Source organism: Pteropus vampyrus, unplaced genomic scaffold (genome assembly GCF_000151845.1).
Source record: "Pteropus vampyrus isolate Shadow unplaced genomic scaffold, Pvam_2.0 Scaffold661, whole genome shotgun sequence".
In the NCBI taxonomy this organism is placed as follows: domain Eukaryota; kingdom Metazoa; phylum Chordata; class Mammalia; order Chiroptera; family Pteropodidae; genus Pteropus; species Pteropus vampyrus.
The window spans coordinates 18,753-19,020 of NW_011889442.1; positions in this window are offsets into that span (position 1 = coordinate 18,753).

Below are 268 nucleotides of genomic sequence, written 5' to 3' on the forward strand. Positions count from 1 at the left end.
GAACCTGGGGTCCGTCTTAGGTCTGCGGGGACAGCGAGGCGGGGTCGCGCCTGGGTGCCGAGGACACTGGCGGTCGCCGAGGGCTGTGCTGTGAGCAGCAGCGGCGCACGGGCTGCGTTAGGGTTCCCCAAGCTTTTCGAGAGCTCCGGGCAGAGGCGGCCATCCGGGGGTGTCGAGGACCGTGAGGCGCTGGGAGTCGCGTCCTTGTCCCAGGTCGCAGAGTTGGTGAGAGGCGGCGCGGAGGACGGTGGCGCAGAGATAGTCCTCG